This window comes from Lactuca sativa, chromosome 3, assembly GCF_002870075.4.
Source record: "Lactuca sativa cultivar Salinas chromosome 3, Lsat_Salinas_v11, whole genome shotgun sequence".
Taxonomy (NCBI): domain Eukaryota; kingdom Viridiplantae; phylum Streptophyta; class Magnoliopsida; order Asterales; family Asteraceae; genus Lactuca; species Lactuca sativa.
In genome coordinates, this window is record NC_056625.2 from 37,032,777 (window position 1) to 37,057,076 (window position 24,300).

Genomic DNA, 24,300 nt, shown 5'->3' on the forward strand with positions numbered 1-24,300 from the left:
CGAGATATACTATTACTCGGTTAAGCTAATTATCCTAAGTAAATAATCTCTTATTTAAAAGTCATTATTATCGCTTATAATAACTTTATTGCCTAGCCCGAATTTATGGGTGTTACAATAGATCCCTAGACGTTGCCTCAACTCCATAAGACCGCAAGAACAAGCTACCCCACCTAGTCTAATAGAAAATTCTGAGTCATCAGACTAGATCCTTTCCTCCCATTCTAACTGGACTACGGAAAGAAACTCCAAGAGAAGCTCCCTACAGATAACCACTTGGATCCCTAGCACATGCCGCTACACATGGCTAACGAAGGTCATGAGGCCAACCTCAACATGAGAAACCCATGTAATTAACAATTCTAGCCATGTCATAAACCCAAGTCTCCCGCCACCTACTAGTGAAGGGCCTGCGACACACTGATCTGCCTAGATAGCATTTCGGAACCCTTCCAGATGTAAGAAGCTCGTTCTGCAATAGGAAGAGTATTCGAAAATGAGAAATAAGGATGTGTGGGATAGTTATGAGGAAACAGGCTCGTACGTTGCCCCCAATTTGCCATGAGACCTGAGGAAATAGCAAGAAAAACATTAGATAAAATTTAAAAGTTATAAATATGGGATTTTTCCCCTCATGTGCAATTTAAAATGCACGACGTGCAACTTGAAGATACACCACATGCATCTTCAAGTGCGTCGCGTGCGCCAAGAACAAACGACAACAGATCAAGCCCATGGACCGATCCTGTCCAATTTTCGACCTAAAACGTGTCGGGTTTGATAAATGAAGTGTATACAGACATAAATCATCATCACTTTGACCAAAAACACAACAAATTGTCAGATTTAAGCGAAAAACGAGCTTTTCTCCCAACCCCAAAATTCCTCAAAATAGTGTTAAGTTAATGAATTTTAAGGGGAATCGAGCTTAGAAGGATGTTAATCGGTCAATATTATCAACATTTAACCACTTAGTTCTGTATTTTTCAACCAAAATCGTTAGGACCCCAAACATCTTCTGAAACCCCAAAAAGCTTCAAAAGAAATTTTGTAGATCATTGAAGCTAGATGATAGTAATGGAATGTACCTGAGTAATAGAGAAAACGAGGACTGGAAATCGAAAAAAACCCGAAAAGTGCGGCGTTCACTTCACATGTGGGGCACGATCGTCAGAAAAAGGGGAAGAGGACCGGTGCGCGCCTTTTATACGACTGACGCAAGTGCGCGTGGTGCGTCTGTTTGTGCGGTGTGCACCCCTAAAATTCATGTTTTGACACTTTTAACCCATGAAGTATTTTGCATGCTCTTTTTCAACCCAAAATCCTAAAAACATTAACTAGAATTCCCATTACTTAACCAAACAGGCTGTAGATGTACCAAAAATTCATAAATAAATAAAATGAAGTATAAACAAACAAATACCAGAGAATGAAAGCAACTTAAAGGTAATGTTCTGATTTTCATAACAAAATATTTCATTTTTATAAAACAACATATTGTTTATTTGTGACAAACACCAATGTTTTATATTCAAAAGTCATGTATCTTATTTCAAAGTCTACGCGGAAATATATTGCCAATGCGTGTGTATAGTTGAGCTTCGCCCTTCTTATTACTTGATGGAGTACCTGAAAACATTTAATAACAACTGGGTAAGAGTTAGGCTTGGTGAGTTTCCCAAGATACCATATACCACAATACATATACAATGCATACACATAATGACCTTCAACGTAAGCCGGCCCGGAAACCCTCGTTAGGGAAGTTCCCTTTCCAAAAAAATAAAAAAATAAATAATGACCTTCAACATAAACCTGGTCTGCCCTTTGGCCTTCAGGATGAAGTTGGTCCGTCCCTTTTTGCCTACAACATAAAGCTATACCAAACCATAGCCTTCAGCATAAAGTTGGTCTGACCGAGTATATTTCCCTTCAGCACGAGGCTGGTTCACTGTCAACTCTCCACATAATATATATATATATATATATATATATATATATATATATATATATATATAGTACAACAAGCAGTAATCCACTAATATCGACAACTAATAGATCTAGCCTAGTGGCATACTACAGGGTAACTATACCCTAACATACATAGGATATATACTGGAGCACATATAATGAGAAAAATGACCTGGACAGTTTCTCATAAGATTATCAGCTTTCTGGGCGATCCCACTGGTGGTCAACACGTCTAACGAGTATTAACCTATAATAATTTAACCTATTAATTTCTATGACGATCTGGTAATGAAACTACATCTTTCACTAATCTCAATGAATACTGAGAGTTCTATTAAATAAGGATCACCCAACCTGGATAATTGGGAGGTAGGATCATTTCGGTGTATAGCCTTTCTGAAATCCAACAACCAAGCCAAGATGACCATTCTAGACACCTTTCTCATAAGTAGATCAATCAGCATTATAACATGAATTATTGATAAATCTTATTTATATATCCATAACAAGGACTATGAATATAAATAAAAGTTACACTTAAAAAATACATGAGCGTAGCTTAAATTACGGAGAGTTTCTAGTGAAAATCGGGAGATTGCACTGGCAAAACTCCGACCCGAGAGCTTCTAATTCGCGAGTCCTCTAATGCTCTAGAGTTTCACTAAACTAAAATACTCTGAAATCATGAAGATAAAACTTATTATCATGCCTAAGAACTAGAGAGAGAGAGAGAGAGAGAGAGAGAGAGAGAGATAGAGAGTTTGGAAATTATGTGGGAATGAATGGGGCTTAGAATCAGCACTTGTAGCAAATTCTAGGGAGGCTCACCGTGCATACCTACCAAGTGCGCCATGCTTTTGGATGGTACCAGAGGGTTCCACATGGCACTGTCTCGGTGTTGACACGTGTTGGCAACCTAGAGGTGTATCAAAGCGTGTCACATCTCTTAACAGGGCGCGTCGCGCATGAACGTATTTTTAGTTTTTTTTTAAATCATATATTCTTCATAAAAGCTCTCATTTCAACGTTCTTTATATCCATGCGTAGCTAACAACAAGATATACAACTTTCATTTAGACGTTGTCAGCTAGTTCTCACTTTATGTTTAAAGTTATACTTTTAACAGGTTTATATTGTTAAAGTCCGTATAAAATCATAACTTATCTATATGAATTATGTTCTCGACTGTCTTTATATCGATGGAATTATATCGCCGAGATCTTCGAATCTTGTTTAGATTGTTTTCCCTAACAATCGACCGATTTAAGTTTCGGTTTTGTGTCGCATACTGTTGCACTAATTTTATTTTTTAAATTATAACTTTCTCATGCAAAGTTAGGTTTTGACGTTCTCTATATGCACACCCTAGGTTTTACGATTACTACAACTTTCGTCTAGATTTCTTATGCTAATAAGTGATCTATCTATGATTCGTATTTTACGACACGTATAGTTGTGTCATTTTAATCGCGAAACTTCGAAGAAGCATAACTTCTTCATACGAAGTCGGATTCGAGTGTTATATATATATATATATATATATATATATATATATATATATACATATATATATATATACACACACGAAAATCTTATTGATGTTCCCTACATGTTTATGATGATTAATTTGGCTAAAAAGTAATATATATCCACTTCAAATTTTATAAACGATGGTTTATTTTAAATTCTGTTGGAATTCGAAAATAGGGTGTTACAACTCTCCCCCACTTATAAAGATTCCATCCCCAAAATCCTACTCCTAGTGCACCTAGACATCTTCTTATTCGAGTTATCGAGATCAACTCATGGTCTAGTAAGCTTTTTTGTATCGACATTTTTCGTAGAACTTTGTTTTCTACCTTAGACGTACTTTCAAACTCCTCACAAACTTTTCCAAAACCGGGAACTCATCTGTTTGGACTTCCAAAATATTATGTTCTACGAAGGACAATCGCCTTCAGATGTGAAATGTCGACACAGTCGACTCTATACAAAGGAAGTTTGTTGTGTGTAACTGGTACTAATCGACATACGTTTCATCACACACTTCTAATGCTCACTCGCTTTAGGCACTTATGCTGCTTCTTTCGTCATCCCTCGTGGACATCTGGCCACCGCCACAAATAGATGATAGCTTCTAATCCACACATTCACGAGTCATCGAACCATACTCACTGCATCCTCAATGCCCATGAACCGAAGAAACACATACCTTTTTTCCTTTCTTTGAAATCCTCCACGGAATCAATACATCTACCACCTTCCCAAAAATGTAAGAAGACCTCCTATAAAGTCCTCAAATTCGTTACTTGTGGAAAATTCGTTACATAAAATGGTATGGTGATCTTCTCCACATCCAACGTGAAAGGATTTGGGATTGGTATTCCAATCACACTTTTCTAAAATCGAATTTCTTGTCGTGTCACATCCGACGTCATTTAGTACCTTGATTACAAGCTTCTACATTATTTTATTTGATTATCATCTTAAATACTATTTTTATAATCATGTTTAATATACGAATTATTTATCAAAGTTAAAAAAAATATAGAAAAAAAAGTTTAACCATCAAACTCAATCGGTAATAAATAATTCGAACTTGCATTTTGTTTCGTTTACCAAACTATATGGTTTGATAATTTTTTTGGCATATTAATATTTAATTAAAATATTATGTACTAGTTGTAAGACTCATGTACTCCACGAGTTTATTAAATAAAAGTTAAATATGAAGGCCTAAACATTTAGAAGTAACAATAATATTGAATTATTAAAATTGAATTGTTCATTTCTCTTTTAAACTTAAACAAATGATTTTAAATAAATAAACTAAGGAAACAATGGAGCTTTGATTTAAAAATTTAGAAATTATAATAAAAGTTACATTAATAAAACTGATATATATATATATATATATATATATATATATATATATATATATATATATATATATATATATATATATATATATATATATATATATATATATATATATAAACACATTTAAATACTAGGTAGAGTTTAATAAAATATATAAAAAAAAACTATAAAATGGCATGTCGAAAAAAATAAATTTGAAATAACCATAAAATAACATGTAGCAAAATAAATGAGAGTTTGACATGTGGCGAATATTTTTTATTTATTAGATTAGATTTAGGAAATTTATGGAAAAAAGATTATAGGCGGATCAATATATATAATCCTACCCAAAGTATTTTTGAGCCCTCAATCAGAATGATTTATTCTTTTTGATCAAAAAACTGTTTTAACAAGTTATCAGGTTAATCAACAACAACTGTTTTACCATCTTTAACTGTAAAATCATCATAGATGCACTAAGGTTTGTAAACATGTGTTTTGTTAAGGTTGATGGGTAGACCAACTTTTCTATTTGTTTTTTCTTTAAAAATAAAATTTTTGACTATATTATCCGTTATAGTTGTTGGTGTGCAGAAGTAAAACTACATCGTTTTGTATTAATGAGTTAGTTAACTAAACTACGTCTTTTATGCATGTCCATAATAGTATATACAACATCTAAACTGTACCTTCTAAGCTAACATACACTAAACTATATTAATCGGACTTATTTACATGGATTAATGGTGTAGTTTAGCTAACTAACTCACTAATACAAAACGATGTAGTTTTACTTCTGAACACCAACGGCTATAACAAATAGTATAGTCCAAAATAAAAAGATAAGCTTGATATTGAAAGCAATGGTAGGATTGAAACATTCAACAAAGACGTCTAAGGAAACCTTGGCCCTTTTAGTACTATACGATTGGATGGTGTGATCACATGGGTGCATGCATTAATGCTTTATATTCTTAAAGACTCCTTCAAAAGTTTGGCAAATAATTGGCTATCAGAATCTAAAATCTTTATCTTCTTTTCTACAGGCAAAGCAGCATTCAGAAAGTTAAGTCATGTTGAGATGGCTTTAACCTCCACCATACGTCCAGATGCCTCAAGAATCAATCTTCCAACATTATCACCACGATCGATGGGACATTGGATCCTACATCATTCTTTATGTCACTACGGACGTGTCCAACATATTTTATATATATATATATATATATATATATATATATATATATATATATATATATATATATATATATATAGGGTTAGGTTAATTTGAGAACGGTATTTATTGTGAGAACGTGAGAACACTACTTTATGTTACTATTCTGCTATGAATTTTGTATATACAACGTTATGACATTATTAATCAACAAATATATGAACAATCACACATTAATATTCACATTAAAATTTAGTATGTACAACTTTATGACATTATTCATCATCGAATATATGAAGAGTCACATATTTAACACACATTAGAATTTACTAAATTACTACATATATATAAATTTTTATAGTAGAATGGCAATATAAAATTGAATATATTCATATTGTAACTACTACAATACTATACATATTAAATTCAAACAAGAATAATAGCATACAAATGGTGTTTTCACGTTCTCATAATAAATACTGTTCTCAAATGAACTTAATTATATATATATATATATATATATATATATATATATATATATATATATATATATATATATATATATATATATATATATATATATATATATATATATATATATAGGTTCAGGTTCATTTGAGACCATTCTAATTTTTTGAGACCGTGAGACCAAATCTAAAAATAATTTTAAAATGCAAAATAAATGGAAAAATCCAAAATTTCTTTTTTTAAATATTATTTTCGGAACTTGAAGTAACTAAAAAAAATAAAAAAAATCCCGTTTTTTTTTTTTTTTGAAAAATACGTCAAATATTCTAAATAGAATATTACACTGATATATTCTAAAAAATAATTTTAAAATGCAAAATAAATGGAAAAATCTAAAAATTTTTTTTTTAAATATTATTTTCGGAACTTAAATTAACTAAAAAAATCAAAATAAAATTAATCTAGATTAGATTATAAGGTCACGTATTTATTTAATGATTATAATTCTATATAACTAAAAAAATATTTCTTAATTAATAATTTATTTAAAATAATTAATTAATATTTTTCAGCTTTTACTATAAAATTTTAATTAATTTTGTAACCATGGTTCTTACAGGTTATATATATATATATATATATATATATATATATATATATATATATATATATATATATATATATATATATATATATATATATATATGCAAGCATGCATAATTTCTGTTTTCAATGAGACTTTAATAGTAGTGGTTAAGAGAATCACAACTTGAAAACATCAAAAAGCATAAGAAACTATAAATATGCATGCATGTGTAGCGGTTAAGAGAATCACATGAATTTTATATACTTTATTAATCGTACAACTCTTTTTAATACACCATATTTCTTATATAGACTCCACCACCTTTGAAATTTCGTTATGCTTCATTAAAATTTTTGTATTGTTACATGAGACTCTTGTGGACAATGCTTCATAAAGTTGGCCGTGCGAGAATAATGGGTCTGGAGGATAAATTCGTACGTCTAGAACTGTTTATCCCTAAGTTTTATCGATTGTCATTGCAAAGCATAATTAAATTGGAAATTGTTTCCTCTAAAGCTTGAATGAGACAATTCATCATTAAATTTAAATAAAGGAATCTTTGGCAAAAATATCCTCATGCCAACATGTTCACCAACAACTATTTTTGCATCAATGGCATTCTACTGAAAGCTTTTGCGTATCAATCGGGTACAATTTCAAACTTCATTTGTTGGTTTAATATTTTGTAACAATATTATTGGGCATGCAACTTTCACCTGAAGATAAAAAAAGGGGTAAACCACTAATAGTGAGAGAGTTTAAGAATTCTAGCAGATAGAGGCCATTTTTATCATCTATGGGTTCATCCATATTATTGTAAATTCTTTCTTCTATGTGGAATCCATCAATCCATTAATCACATTGACACTCTCATTTTTTATGGATAATATTTCCCACGAGATGATAGAGAACTTATGCATCTTACAAAATAACACATCATTAACACTATATCTGCTTTTTAACACAAAATTTTACATTTCAATATTTAAAATGCCAAAAAGAAAACAAATTCCATTTTATGATTCATATATTAGGAATCATGTTGAAAGTCAAAATAACCCAAAACTGCATATATATAAATTAAAACTATTCTTCAATTAATCAATTTCTAACCATACTTCAAATTATAAGCACGTTTAGCATAAGTATTAATCATAATCGTCATTGCTTATTTGAATGCTTGCAGTTATTGCCGTCAACATATTATGGTTTTTTTGTAACACCCTGTCCAGAGTCATTTTGTGATTCAGGGCCGTGGGCCGGAAGTCGATGGTGTAAGAGCATTAGGCCCTAAAGAGGCGATGTTTAGACCTTATGGAAGGAGGCAACGAAGGCTATGAGACCTAAATCCTTGGATTTTGCTTCGGGCTGAAGGGTAGAGTGGGAAAAGTCACAGGTCGGTTTCTTGCATGAGAAATGGATTTTTGTTCGAATAGTTCTTAGTCCAAGATACATAGATATTATTGTGGGGATTTTCTATACCTTTCTGTGGATATAAAGAATGTCGAAATTGGAGTTAGAATGAAGAATTTATTACCATTTGAAGTTTTGAGGATTTTGGGCTAAGTCGCGTACGTTGGGTGTACGTGGCTTGTACGCTGGGCGTAAGCCATTAAGTGAGTTGGGGCGGAGGCATCATACGTTGGGCGTCTGAGGGAGTACGTCGGGCGTACACAAGCATATGCCAAACCCTAATTTTTAGGGTTTCATCCCTATTTAAACACATTATCACACACTTGGATCTTCAATTATCATCCTCCACTCCCTTTTAGCTCTAATATCAAACCCTAACCTTGAGATTGAAGATATTGGATCCTTTTTGATAATTTTGTGCATTCTTGTTGAAGAAAAAGGTCATTGAAGAAGGTGGGGGTTGCATGAAAGCTTGTAAATCCAAAAACTCCTTCACTTGGTGCATCTTTTGAAGGTATAAGCCTATGCCTTGCTGATATTCTTTCTAGATCTCATTTGATGGTCATTTATGAGTTCTTTGTCCCAAAGTTTGGATCTTGTGATTTGGAGCACTCCAGAGCTTAATATATGTCCTTATAGGTGTTTAAGGATGCTTTAGTTCATTAAAATGGTTGCTTGATCGTTTCCTTTGGCCCATGCATGAATAAAGTGATCTTGAATGTTGTGGAAGTTATGGTTTTGAGGATTGGGATCTCTTTAACCATGCAAATGCTTAAAGTCATAGACTTTATGGATTAAGACCTTCTATAGAGGTTAGATCTGGGGTCAGAATAAGTGTCTTAAAGGAATAAGATGTTTCGTTTGAGAATTTAGAGTTGGACCTTGTACGTTCGGCGTAATCCTGGCTACGTTCCGCGTAGTCAGGAAATACCCTCGATCATGTTGGTTCGAGTAGTACCCCACGCGTACGAAACGAGGCTGTTGACTTTTGCTAACTTCGGAGTTTTGAGCTGTTTTGGACTATTAGGGCTTTAGGCCTTATTAGGCCACTAGCCTTTCAGAATTTGGGTCTTTGTTAGGCCTTAGTCCTTCTTGTAATTGGGCCCATAGTGGGCTTTAGGCACCAGTTAGGATTCCAGGCCATTACAGTCTTTTGGGTGTCTTTAGGCAAGGACCCATTGTTGTGTGAGTTGGTAGCGATGCATGCTAGTGTTTAGAGATCTTTAGGAGCTTCTAAGGTAGGATTGCCTTTTATGTGATGATTTTAGTGCTAGATTCCCGAATATTGATTGCTTTGTGCTTTGTAGGTCTCATATTAATGTAAGTTAGCTATCGCATGAATATGTTAAGTTACATGCAGTGAGGGTTAAATAATATTTGAGTGGTTGAATTGGCCTTATTACGCAGTTCTTGTCTGAGTCGAACCGTTGTAGGGATGAGTCTTGTAGTTGAAGGATTATCTAAGTTTTGTTGCATGTAATGGTATACATGAAATAGTTGACCGATATTGGTAGGTGCCCTTCAGAAACTGAGGGCAAGATGAGGAGGTAATCCTAGGAGATCCTAGGAAGCGATTTGGTGTGAGTGATGAGCTATTTAGCAGACTTTGGAGGGTATCATTATGAGGAAGTGACTTAGAGGACTTGATTTTGAGGAAAGAAAAGATAGGCGTGGAAGGTAGTATTAGGCCCGTACTACTGGAGGCACAGGATTCGTACTCGAATCAAGGAAAGACCCAAAAATTCTAAGGAGCTGTTTGAGGGTAGGAACATGGTTTGGCGACATGAACTGGTTGTAGTTTTTTTTGGGTATTATCAGCTTTCTGATTATGGCTGTTCGGGAAGAAGATGTGTCGGGTGATTGTTTAGGCTACAGTGGCCATGGCAGTTGGGGTCGATTGGTGCAGACCTAGATGAGCAGTTTATTTTGAGGTCTTGGGGTCCCTACTTGAGGTACTGACAATCTAAGTCGTGGGGCTCAAAGAGGGAGCGGATGGGATGAGCAGCTTAAGGATTGCACTCTTGGGATTGAGTGATCAACCGATGGCTTATGATTTCATTTCCTATGATGAGGATTCTGATCTTCAAAATTTTCATATGTGGAAGGAGATTTAGTTTCATGGAGATTATACAAGATGAGGACCAGGGGTATGCCTTCCTTGAATCTAGTTAGAGCATGTTTTGGTGGGTTGTTCCAGATAATCAGGAAAAGGGAATCGGGAACAACTTTTGTAGTGTCTCGACTGTGAGGATGATGCCTCGTGTTTCATGATTGCGTCTCGTGATGAAGTGAAGGTCATGGAATCAGAGGTGAAGTTTTTGGTAGTCCAATTGTTCTTAGATAGAGAATTGATTCTATGAATGGGTGATTAGAGTTATTACTTGTGCATCTGCACGAGATTCTTGATAATAGAGGCGACTACGTGTGTCCAAGGTCTCCATCTGAGATTAAGAATGTCTATGAGTTGATGGTTCTTTATCTGGGAGATTGTCTTGTGTTGTGTTATACATTCCAAGAATCGGGATGGTATGTATCTAGCTGAGATGGGTTGACTGAGGTTTGTCTGTAATATCAGTTGATGAAAGTTCGAACCTAAGTGGGGGAGAACTGGGCATGTTATTTGAAAGATCATCGATCTTTTTGAGTTCATGGTTTCAGAAGAATGGGGTATGATGATTCGTGGTCAGGATATGCGAGACTTGGGTTCAAGATGTGGTAGGCGGGATGTAAAGCAAGTTAACCTTTGTTGTATGATCTCAAAATGCATGAGTCGTTTTCGCAGCAGGAAGTTGTTGGTTAGAGAGCTCGTTGTCGACAATGGTTCTTTCATGTTCGCAAATGTTTAGGTCATGAGTCGTTTGGGTCGCTTGAGTTGAGTGTGGGTGTTTGAAGGACTCGTCAACAAGGTATAGATTGTTACCTATAGTCTAAGTAAGCAGTGTTTGAATCTGGAAATTAGCTTTAGGGTCGGGTATATGTAATTCTGCATGGGTTATTTTAGTGGAAAGCTTCAGATTATCGGGTTGTTCTCAGTGCATTCTCGATCGTTAGTTATTCTCGTTCATCGTTAATAGGTGGGGTTGTTTCGAAGATTTTGAGTTTTATAATTGGAGGTCAATGATCTTGGCAACCAATGGTCATGTTTGATTATGGTATATCAGGGCTTCTAGGTACGTTTGGTACAATTTTCTTGATTGTGGGATTATTGTCTATAGCAGACTCGGGTTTGTTCTAGTAGTAGGAAGAGCATTGAAGTGATTATCTTTCTGTTCCGATTGTGGGCTTTTTGGGTTCCTTGTCACAAGTTGGGATTGTAGAAGGGTGTGGAATTGTAGAAGGGAAGGTACTTTGGGATACGGTGTGACATCCTCAAATTCACGGTCCTTTTAAAAATTTTATTTATGCTTATTTGAAAATCAGAGTATTCATTTTAATGAAAATAATATTGCGGAATTTGTTCCCAGAAAACATGATAAATATATTATCAAAGCATTTCCGAAGAAATGTATTTTGTTTATATTAAAACTTTGAGATGTCATTGTCAATAGATAAACATAAGCATAAACGGGCCTTACATTCATTTACACTAGTGATTTATATCTTCTTTAATCTCTTAGTGTAATGTAGCTTCATATCGACATCTGTGATACAAATAAACTGAGTGGGTCAGGTTGGGAAACCTGGTGAGTACATATGGTTTTCAACCCACAATAATATAACTATTATGTTTAATCGTCATACAATTAACCCAACTTCTCATCCCCATTATCTCCTTTATTCTTAAGGATCTACCCTATGAATCATCTATTCATCATTCATTCATTCCTAAGGATTGTCCTAAGGAATAGGCATGAAGTCCATCGCTGTCAGGGTTCTTCCAACATGCACTAAGTCCATGGCTGCCAATATCCATTTAGAGGGCACTAAATCTGTAGCTTCTAACATTCATTTGTAAGGCGCTAAGTCCATAGCTGCCAATGTTTATTTGTAAGGCACTAAGTCCATAGTTGGCAGGGTTTATCTATTTGGCACTAAGTCAATAGTTGCCTGGGTTTATCTATCAGGCACTAAGTCCATAGCCGCCAATGTTCATCTATATCATCTTTCATCTTTCATCTCTCATCATTCATCTACCCATCTTTACCCAATATTTTCATAGGTATAAAATACATATACAGTTTAAATCAAATAAAACATGTATATTTGGTTCATCTAGCATAGATATCAAGAACGCAAATAATATGCACACATAGCACGTACTTTATATTAAATATTTCATATCTATGTGTAAGATGAAAGTAACTATGCACTCACTTGTTAAAGTAATGATTCCAAACGCGGGTATCGCTTTGGTTCTAAAATTCTATTTTACTTCGGCGAAACCTAGTATCATTACCGCTAGATTTTATTCTAATATTTATTGCGACTATTTAAGAGCGATATTGTTTTATAAGTGTTAAAAAATACTTTTCAACCACTATATACAGACAGGGGCCAGATATGAAACACTGGACGGCAGGACCATTTTGGCATTATAGCACTTATGAAATCCAACAACCCTATGGTGGCAAGGCGTGGGGAGGAAGCAATGGTCATGATTGTGCCACGTGTCACTGACAGATTATTCCAAAAATTAATTATCTTCTAAAATCTATAACTTTCGCGTACGAGCTCCATTTTCAACGTTATTTATATCCACGCGTAGGTATTTATAAGATCTACAACTCCATTTTTGACTCCATTGGCTAATTCTTGACCGATTTTAAATTTAATAGTATGAGAAGATTACATTATTTAACGATCGTGTAAAATTCATAACTTCTACATACGGACTCCGTTTTCAACTTTCTTTTTATTGTTGAACTCCTATTAACGGGATCTTCAATTCTCATTTAGGTTGTGTCGGCTGAAAATCGATCAACCTAAAATTCGAGTTTCGGGCTGTACACTGTTATGGTAAATCTTAGAAAAATCATAACTTCCTCATACGAAGTCAGATTTGGACGTTCTTTTTATGTACGTTCTCGGTTTAACGTATACTACAACTTTCGTTTAGGTTACTAAGGCTAAAAAGTAGTTTATCAAAAATTCACTTTTTACAACACACAACGTCGTGTTCGTTTAGTTGTAAAAGTTCGACGGGTCATAACTTCTTCGTTATAACTTGAATTTCAACGTTCTTTATATGTACGTAACCTTTGTGACATATACTATACCCTGGTTAAGATTATTTATTATAAATAATATTTTATCAAAAAATCATTTTTGACGCTTATTGTCTCTAAATTGACTAGCCCGAATCTGCGGGGTTACATACGACGATCTTGGTCGAGAGTAGTAAAGTGCTTTATCTGGGTTTGGGGTGTGATCACCCACTATCATTTAATTAGGGGATCTTAGTTGAGTAAGCTCAATGTGGTAGTGATGGCGTAAGAAGATTGTGGTTGGATAGGTAATCCAACGATTATGAGATTAACAGAAGGTAGAAGAATACAAGATTGAGCTGGATTATGAGTGTAGGGCAGATTATCGTTTAGTCGGCGGGGTCTTGAATGAAAAATCGGGTGGTGCGGATAAGATATTGTTCGATTAAGGATTAACTAGGAAGGCCAGTCGTCATGGTATCATCCTAAGACAAGTAGAGAGCCATTTTTGGTTGCGAAGGGTTCGGGGATAAGCAAGGAGTAATATTCTTTAGTCAGTGAAGTGTATCAGAGCAAATGGTATGGATTCATGGCTAGGTTCAGGTCGAGGTTTCTGTTAGGACCTATCTGCCTGTTCTTTTCTGATTAAGGCTTTGGGGTATGAATCATGACCCGAACACCTGATAGAGTGTAACACCACGTTCATTAAGTGTTTAATTATGAGTGCCTGAAATTTAAGAGGAAGGTTAATTCTGGTCCTTTTGCAAGAAATGAATTTCATACGAGAAGGTTTCGGACTGGCGTATGTGTTAGAAGCATTGGGCTTCTCGTCACCCCATATGAATGTAAAGTTATTTGGGAGCGGGTTTAGATTGGAGGAGTTGTGGTGTTTTGAAGTTGATCATTGTTTATAGCTCGTTGTGGTATAAGTGGAAAAAGGGTCCCACGCATGCATGGCGCGCATGTGTTTTGAAGTCTGGCTGGGTACGCCCAGCGTAAGCTGGACGTACGCCCAGCGTAATGGTGTGATGTATGCGGGATGGCCGGGTGAGTACGCCCAGCGTACTCTTAGAAACTCCAAACCCTAATTTAGGGTCAGCCACTATATAAGGAACATGTTGGTTCACCCCTTAGCCTCCTTATGCTCATCCTTAACCTCAGAAAACCCTAGATCTCGTTTTCCCTCCATTATTTGGGTGTGTTTGACCTTGGAAAGCTTATTTTGGCAAAAGAAAGGCTTGAAGGAGAAAAGAGAAGTTGTCAAGGAAGAAGAGGGACGATTGGAGCTTGTAGATCTGAAGAGATACCATCCTTTGGAGCTTGTTTGAGGTATAAAGCTTCTTGCTTCACCTTCATATTGTATAGATCTATGCATTTTGAAGCTTTGTCCCCATTCTTGTCCCAAAACTCCTCACCTTGTTGCATATTTCGATTTGGTCAAGATTATTTGTCCTTTCAGACCTTTAGGGAGGTCTTGAGTGAGAAAAATGAGGTCCCAAGGGCTGTAGTTGTTCCATGTGTGAGATATATAGGTCTTAATGGATTAAGACCTTGGATTAAGAGCTTAAGGACGTCCCAAGTGATAAAGTCTGAGACTTTATGAGTTCTAATCATTTTTGGCTTAAGGATCTGAAGTTTGGGCTTAAGAGCTTAAACCATTAAGTCATTATGTGGATTTGTTGAGCATCAGGGTTACGCCCCGCGTAGCCTTAGAGTACGCCCCGTGTAGCGGGCCAAAGCCCCGATCCTCATTCGTGTAGTCATTACAGTATGCCCGGCGTACCAAGGAGGGTACGCCCAGTGTACTCCTCCTGTTGGACTTTCATTTTTTTGGGTTTTGAGTTTGGGCCGTTGGTGGGCAGTTGGTTGTTGGGCCAAGTCTGGAAATTTATGGACAGAGTGTTTTGGGCCCAATTATTGTTATGGACTTTGGTTCTAGGCCCATTTGGTGAAGTGGACCCAATTTGGTAAATTGGGCCAATGTTGGACTTTGTATGAGATTTGGACTTTGGTCTTGGTCCGATATGTGGAAGTATGATTTACCTAATGTTTATTTGTTATGATGGTTAGTTCGGGATTTGCGGTGAGTTGGTGGTTCGAGAGTCTGGTTCTTCAGTTTAGAGTATCGGCATTCGCGAGGTGAGTTATCCTCAATATATCAACACGGTCTAAGGCACCAAGGCCGGCCCTTATCGGATTGAGATCCGGGTATTTGTTGTTATGTTATTGCTTTGATATGTTGCATCCTGGTAGCTAGGATGGTATATGATAGAGACTCGATTGAGATCGGTATCCTGAGAGGGAGGGTGATGCTATGCTAGTAACCGGTTAGGTCGGTATCCTGGTTAGGATGATGATATGCTATGTGATCTGTTTGACCGGCTTGTTGACTGTGAACTGTTATATGATTGTATGTTTATGTGCACATGGTTGTTTGGACTGGAGATGGGTTGAGGCGGGTCCTGCTTTGTGCTGTAGGCGAAGATACCCAAGGCGGACCGGTTGTTCCGAAGGCCCAGCGAGCGGTTCGGATAGGCTGCAGGCCCCAAGAGGGCGGACCAGATGTGCTGAGGCTTGGAGAGTGGACCAGGCCGACTGAAGGCCCGGTGCGGGCGGACCAGTAATACTGTAGACTCAGAGAGTGGACCAGGTGGATTGAAGGCCTGGTGCGGGCGGACCAATCACACTGTAGACTCAATGTATGTGGCTAGACTCGGAGGGTGGACCAGGTGGACTGTTGGCCGGTGCGGCGGACCAGTCACACAGTAGACCCGAAATGCATGGCTGTTCTGTGATCGGATATGTTATGGCATGTTATGCGTGTAGGGTATATGTGGTTGGTATTCTGGGGATATCTCACTAAGCTTTCAGGCTTACAATTGTGGTTTTATGTTTTTCAGGTTCTTCAGGAGACCGTAGCAAGGCAAAGGCGTGATCGTACCGCTCCTCATGTTTTTGGTCGTGATGTGATTCTGGGAATACTTTAAATAAATTGTATTGAAAACCTTTTTGTAATAATTTTAATGGAATCGGATTGTTTTGAAAAATTTAAATTGGTTGGAATTTTTCGGTCGTTACAAGTTGGTATCAGAGCATTGGTTTGAGTGAATTGGAGGAACACTCGTGTGACTCCAATCTCAAATCGCGGAAGGTTTTCAAAAGAGAATTTAAAATGGTTTTCAAAATGAGTAAAGGAGGACGCGGAGGTACGATCAGCCGGAGCCAGTAAGTAACCCCAAAATACCATACATGATATTTGTTTTTGAGCTTGATAGAACAGCATGCTAGTGCTAGGCTAGGGATTTCAGGATTTCATGATAATGTTGCCTGATTTGTGATGCCTGTAGCCTAGGGTTTCCTTGTGGGAGATTTCCAGTGTTCCTCTAGTAGTGAGGGTTGAGCGTTTGTTATGCATGTTTTCACTAGGGTGTTGTGGTAGTACTTCATACAAATATGGGTATGTGTGGAAGGTAGTATGGGCTCGTACTACTGAAAGCACAGGACCCATACGGCGTATCAGAGAAACCATGACCTCTAGGGTTGGGTTGAGAGAGTTGGTTCCCGGGATAATGGGAAGTGTCTAAGATTTTGTGGTGTTTTTCAGTATGGAGATTCCGAGGCATGCTTGGAGTGGATCCGGTTCAGGATCGGGAGCAGGAGAGGGAGTTCCGGGCGGGTCTGTGCCGCCCGAGGTTATTGGTCAGATGAGCACGTGCGAGTTGGATGCGAGGATTCGTGAGATCCTGCGAGATGAGATTGTTGCGTTGTTTCGGGCTGAGTTGCCAGAACTATTCGGGTCGATCAAGACAGCCATGGTTGAGTATTTTGATGAGCGCTATGCAGCTCTCACAGGGACGGCTGCCGCGGCAGCTACAATGACTGTAGCAGCGGCAGGGGGAGGAGTTAGTCGGGGTTTTCAGTATCGGGACTTCGATAATATGAAGCCTCCCACCTTTGATGGAGTTCAGGACCCGATTGTTACTATGAGATGGTTATCGGACGTGGAGGGGTGTTTCTTCACATGTTCATTCCCTGCTGATCAGAGGGTGAGGTGTGCTCTGAACCTGTTGAGGCTCGGGGCGAAGGATTGGTGGAGATTGACCACAGGGTCATATTCAGATGTGTAGAGGGCTGCGGTTTCATGGGATCAGTTCAGAGAGATGTTCATCACTCGTTATGTTCCGCGAGTTGAGAGGGAGAGATTGGCTCAGGAGTTCCTGGAGCTGAAGCAGGGTTCGGAGTCGATGACTGAGATCACCAGGATGTTTACTGAGAGGGCGATGTTCTGCCCTGAGTTCGCTTCGGAGCAGGCTCAGATGTCTCGATATCTGAGCATGCTCAAGAGGGATATCAGACAGTTTGTGTCTACATAGAGGTGCGAGACCTTGTTGGAGTTGCAGGAGGCCACCAGGCGGCGTGAGTTAGAGATTGAGTTGTAGTTGCGTGAGCTGAGGCAGGCTCCGGTGCAGTCGCAGCCGGCGCCGAAACGGTCCAAGACCGTTGATTCTAGGGTCGGAGATCAGAGCAGCCACGCTTGTGGGAAGTGTGGGAGGGGTTACACCGGAGTTTGTAGGTCCGGTGGTGTATGTCGCAAGTGCGGAAAGGAGGGGCACTATGCGAGGGATTGTCGGCAGTTAGCGCCGGTTCGGGATTTGAGGATTTGTTATCATTGTCATCAGGTTGGACATTTGAGGGTCAACTGTCCATAGCTTGCTGCAGGACCGGTGCAGGCTCCAGCACTGGCCACTTTGAGGATCGCAGGTGGAGGTCAGGATGGAGCAGAGCCCCCAAGGGCTCAGGGTCGTGCTTTCCAGCTTACAGCAGAGGAGGTCAGAGCAGTCCGGATGCAGACGCGGGTATGTTCCTTTCTTGTTGTATTGATTTTCTTGCGATTGTTGTGGAGTATTGTTTATGTGTTAGTATCTTTGTGTGGTTTTTGGTGCGGTATTCGTTGTTTTTGAGGGTTGTGGTTTGGTTATGGGTTATCGTATGGAAATTTCGTTGGTTATTATTTATGAGGATGATTAGTGGAAATTGGCTTTTGGTCTGAATGACGGGAAGCATCTGCTTCCTAAGGAGTGGTTAGCTGCAGATCGAGTTTCTTTCGAGCAGGATGATCAGTGTGGAAATGTGATTTTCGTGAAGGTTGTTAGAGCTAGTGGGAATCAGCCCGCGTATAAGTGTTGGTTTTGTGCAGAGTTGTTTTGGGAGGTCGGTGATGGCGACCGATGGTTGATAGTTAGTACCCTAAGTGGGGGAGAATTGGAAAATTCTTCGGAAGATCGATGAGCATGTGAGGTTGCTTAGCTGTTTGGGATTCAGCAGTGTTCTGTCAGCCCAGAGTGTAGGCTGGTATGAGTAAGTGTCGGGCATGCGGGGCGGGATACAGACCTAGGGCATTTGATTGTGGAAGGCTTGGGATTGGGCCGGGATCGAGTATGTATGATGGAGATAAAGTTCGGAACCCCTAGAGGGCTAGAACGGTATGCATGGGAGGATTTCCCGGAGAGATAACTCGGAATGAGGAATGCTAGTTGAGCAGTCCGAATAGACTGAGGGCCGGTGGGTGTACCAGTCAGGCCGAAGGCTCGGAGAACGGTCCAGTTAAACTGAAGGTGCTGAGAACGGTCCAGATTGGCTGAAGGTTCTGAGAGTGGTCCAGATTGGCTGAAGGCTTAGTGAGGCGGTCCGGTCATGCTGAAGACTCTACAGGTATTTCTGGATCAATTCGAGGATATGGATTGTGTATGCGGCAGTGTGATAGCATAAGATGGTCTGGCCCCGGGTAGTGATCTTGATTAGTTGAGATAGCGCATGGGCTTGAGAGTCCCTGCGATTAGAGTAAGAGTATGTGTGATGGATGGATAGCGGATACGCTATGAAGGAGTGGTGTAGCATTGGGCGAGCGCCGTGGCACTTGTGGTAGTGTCAAGGCAGCCAAGTGGTTTTCCTTGGTAAGGAAAGGGAGAGGAGTGTAACTCCGAGAGGGAGTGCAAATCCACGAAGGTGGAAGTAGCAGCGCAGGGTTATGATGGGAGTGCTCCAATTATGGTCATTGAGCAGCGAGATTGCGGCAGTGGTATAGCAGCACATCCGGGTTGGATGGTTGCTGAGGCTCGGAAGGAATGCATGGATGGAATCTCAGAATTCCAGATGGATTTGTTTTTGTGTTGAAAATTCATCCAGAGGGATGTTTGAAAGTGTCATCAGTGTATCGGGGTTTTCCTAACCCGAGGATACTAGAGCCAGTTTGGTACGGTTATGAGATTGCGGTGGAGAACTCGTGGGAGTTGCTCTAGGGCTGAAGCTTGTGTCATCCTGTCAGCAAGAAAGATAAAGTTGGGTTTCGGATTTTGATGGTTGAATCTTGATTAGCTTGGTTCGGTGAATGCCAGGCGGTGCATTGCAGGGATAGTTTTGAACTAGAGTTGTCGCAGGCTTCAAAGACGAAGCCTAATTTAAGTAGGGGAGAATTGTAACACCCCGTTCTTTAAGTGTTTAATTATGAGTCCCTGAGATTTAAGAGGAAGGTTAATTCTGGTCCTTTTGCGAGAAATGAGTTTCATCCGAGAAGGTTTCGGGCTGGCGTATGTGTTAGAAGCATTGGGCTTCTCGTCACCCCGTATGAATGTAAAGTTATTTGGGAGCGGGTTTAGATTGGAGGAGTTGTGGTGTTTTGAAGTTGATCATTGTTTATAGCTCGTTGTGGTATAAGTGGAAAAAGGGTCCCATGCATGCATGGAATGCATGTGTTTTGAAGTCTGGCTGGGTACGCCTAGCGTAATGGTGTGATGTATGCGGGATGGCCGGGTGAGTACGCCCAGCGTACTAGAGGTACACCCAGCGTACTCTTAGAAACTCCAAACCCTAATTTAGGGTCAGCCACTATATAAGGAACATGTTGGTTCACCCCTTAGCCTCCTTATGCTCATCCTTAACCTCAAAAAACCCTAGATCTCGTTTTCCCTCCATTATTTGGGTGTGTTTGACCTTGGAAAGCTTATTTTGGCAAAAGAAAGGCTTGAAGGAGAAAAGAGAGGTTGTCAAGGAAGAAGAGGGACGATTGGAGCTTGTAGATCTGAAGAGATACCATCCTTTGGAGCTTGTTTGAGGTATAAAGCTTCTTGCTTCACCTTCATATTGTATAGATCTATGTATTTTGAAGCTTTGTCCCTATTCTTGTCCCAAAAGTCCTCACCTTGTTGCATATTTCGATTTGGTCAAGATTATCTGTCCTTTCAGACCTTTGGGGAGGTCTTGAGTGAGAAAAATGAGGTCCCAAGGGCTGTAGTTGTTCCATGTGTGAGATATATAGGTCTTAATGGATTAAGACCTTGGATTAAGAGCTTAAGGACGTCCCAAGTGATAAATTCTGAGACTTTATGAGTTCTAATCATTTTTGGCTTAAGGATCTGAAGTTTAGGTTTAAGAGCTTAAACCATTAAGTCATTATGTGGATTTGTTAAGCATCAGGGTTACGCCCCGCGTAGCCTTAGAGTACGCCCCACGTAGCGGGCCAAAGCCCCGATCCTCATTCGCGTAGTCATTACAGTACGCCCAGCGTACCAAGGAGGGTACGCCCAGTGTACTCCTCCTGTTGGACTTTCATTTTTTTGGGCTTTGAGTTTGGGCCGTTGGTGGGCAGTTGGTTGTTGGGCCAAGTCTGGAAATTTATGGACAGAGTGTTTTGGGCCCAATTATTGTTATGGACTTTGGTTCTAGGCCCATTTGGTGAAGTGGACCCAATTTGGTAAATTGGGCCAATGTTGGACTTTGTATGAGATTTGGACTTTGGTCTTGGTCCGATATGTGGAAGTATGATTTACCTAATGTTTATTTGTTATGATGGTTAGTTCGGGATTTGCGGTGAGTTGGTGGTTCGAGAGTCTGCTTCTTCAGTTTAGAGTATCGGTATTCGCGAGGTGAGTTATCCTTACTATATCAACAGGGTCTAAGGCACCAAGGCCGGCTCTTGTCGGATTGAGATCCGGGTATTTGTTGTTATGTTAGTGCTTTGATATGTTGCATCCTGGTAGCTAGGATGGTATATGATAGAGACTCGATTGAGATCGGTATCCTGAGAGGGAGGGTGATGCTATGCTAGTGACCGGTTAGGTCGGTATCCTGGTTAGGATGATGATATGCTATGTGATCTGTTTGACCGACTTGTTGACTGTGAACTGTTATATGATTGTATGTTTATGTGCACATTGTTGTTTCGACTGGAGATGGGTTGAGGCGGGTCCTGCTTTGTGTTGTAGGCCAAGATACCCAGGGTGGACCGGTTGTTCCGAAGGCCCAGCGAGCGGTCCGGATAGGCTGCAGGCCCCGAGAGGGCGGACCAGACGTGCCGAGACTCGGAGAGTGGACCAGGCCGACTGAAGGCCCGGTGCGGGCGGACTAGTCACACTGTAGACTCAGAGAGTGGACCAGGTGGATTGAAGGCCCGGTGCGGGCGGACCAATCACACTGCAGACTCGATGTATGTGGCTAGACTCGGAGGGTGGACCAGGTGGATTGTTGGCCGGTGCGGCGGACCAGTCACACAATAGACCCGAAGTGCATGGTTGTTCTGTGATCGGATATGTTATGGCATGTTATGCGTGTAGGGTATATGTGGTTGGTATTCTGGGGATATCTCACTAAGCTTTCGGGCTTACATTGTGGTTTTATGTTTTTCAGGTTCTTCAGGAGACCGTGGCAAGGTAAAGGCGTGATCGTACCGCTCCTCATGTTTTTGGTCGTGATGTGATTCTGGGAATACTTTAAATAAATTGTATTGAAAACCTTTTTGTAATAATTTTAATGGAATCGAATTGTTTTGAAAAATTTAAACTGGTTGGAATTTTTCGGTCGTTACATAGAGTCTGGCAGGTGGGGTTTTTGTCTCACATTGTTTTAGGATAGTGTGTGGTGGTAGGAGTGATGTAAGACTGTGGATCATCCGTAGCAGTCACCAGGTTAATGAGCGATTGTGGGAGTGATGTAAGACTACAGAGCAGCCGTAGCATTCACTAGATTAGTGAGCGGTTATAGGAGTGATGTAAGATTGTAGAGCAGCCGTAACATTCACCAGGTTAGTGAGAAGTTGTAGGAGTGATGTAAGTCTATGGAGTAGTCGTAGCATTCACCAAGTTAGTGAGCGGTTATGGGAGTGATGTAAGACTGCGGGGCAAATGTAGCCTTCACCAGAGAAGTGTGTCGTCGTGGAAGTGATGTGAGACTGCGGAGCAAGCCGTAACATTCACTACGATGGTAGGCGGTAGTACCAGTGACGAAAGTCCATGACTTGGCATATGGCATGATCTAGGATGTTTTAGATCATCGCGCATTGCATGAAGGGTTATGGGTGGGCCTTAACATTTATGTGCTTAGGAAATCATAGGCTGGGTTGGGGCCAATGTGATGTGAGAACTTGGTTCAGTTTGTAGTCATCTCTAGGGTTAAGTGGAGTTGGAGATCGTTCGAGCATTGGATGAATTTTCCGTCATTGAGAATGATTGATTAATGAAGTTGTGTTGACAGATAAACCAGGACCACCGGTACCTGTTCAGTTTTAGTATGGAGCTGGTTTTATTTCGCTGAGGATTTTCGGTACCGATAACTGGTTGGATCATACATGTTTCGGGTATCCGGTAACTTGTTCAGTATGGGTAGGTTTGTACGGTTCAGTTAATGTCGATGAATTATTGTGGGAATGGTTTGGAATGGTTCTTCCTTTCTGGAACTCATACGTTGATCGGGGTTTTTGATGGATTAGGTGTCTAAGCTCATAACTATTTCTGGAATGTACTTGACCTGAGTAGCATGGTCCATTTGGGTTGCATGACATCATGCATTTGGATAGACTAAAATGAGAGAAATTACACTTAAGGTTTATTAATATATTATAAGTTCTAATATATTAATAGTTTTATTTAATTAGTATTGATCAAGAATTAATTTGGAATTAATTAAGTGATCAAAATAAGACTAATTAAATATATGGGTTGATTGTATAAATCACTCATACTTGTATAGTGGGCTAATGCTCCATGGATTATCAAGTTGGGCTAAAACCCATAGGATGCTCCATGGTGTGTATAGAACCCATGGGTCATGCAAATGAAAGGTCATGACAATTAGTGTTTACATGGTGTAACCCTAATTATAACACACTATATAAGGATCCATATGCTCACCAAAATCGGCACTTAAGTAAGAAAGAAGAGGGCTAGCCGATTTCAAGTAGTGTGACATTTCTCTCAAGTTTATTCCAAGTGCATTTGGTGTTGTGTGAGACATTTGAGGCATCACACTTCAGGTGCTAGGCTCACAAGGTTTTCAAGGAATCCAATCTACTACAAGGTATGTTTTCTTACTTACTTTTATGATTAAAAGTACCCCATGTATGCTAGATAGGATGTAAACCTTGGAAAAACAAACTTTGCATGTATCATAGATAAAACATAGATCCAAGGTTTCTAGGGTTGCATGTATACCATAGGAGTGTTAGAATGCTCAAAACCCTTTAGTGGTATCAGAGCCTAGGCTTGTTTGTATGATACTTGATGCAAAATAGCTGAAAAAGTCAAAATTCTTGCTGTCTGCCAAGGGGACTCGCCGAGTCCATGGGGGGACTCAACGAGTTCAAGCGTATCTTCAACCAACTCGGTGAGTCAGATCTTGCACTCGAGGAGTTA